Genomic DNA, 275 nt, shown 5'->3' with positions numbered 1-275 from the left:
ATCACGATCGTGTGGGCGAAAACCGCACCTCATTTGGACTCTCCTAGCTCCCTCTATGCCTATTTATACCCCCTCCATTCGGATCTCTTCTTCCCCCGTCCGAAACCCTAGTCCAAAAAAAAAACCTCCTCCGCCGCCGACGGACACGTCCGCCCCAGCGCCGGACGCGTCCGCCGCCGCCCGCCTCCGCCACTCAGGCGCTGCCACGTGGGCACGCGCCCACTTCGCCGCCGCCGGCCCGGGAGGCCCAGGAGGGGCCCCCGCGGCCCAGATCC

Source organism: Triticum aestivum, chromosome 7B (genome assembly GCF_018294505.1).
Source record: "Triticum aestivum cultivar Chinese Spring chromosome 7B, IWGSC CS RefSeq v2.1, whole genome shotgun sequence".
Taxonomy (NCBI): domain Eukaryota; kingdom Viridiplantae; phylum Streptophyta; class Magnoliopsida; order Poales; family Poaceae; genus Triticum; species Triticum aestivum.
This window is presented reverse-complemented; position numbering follows the sequence as displayed.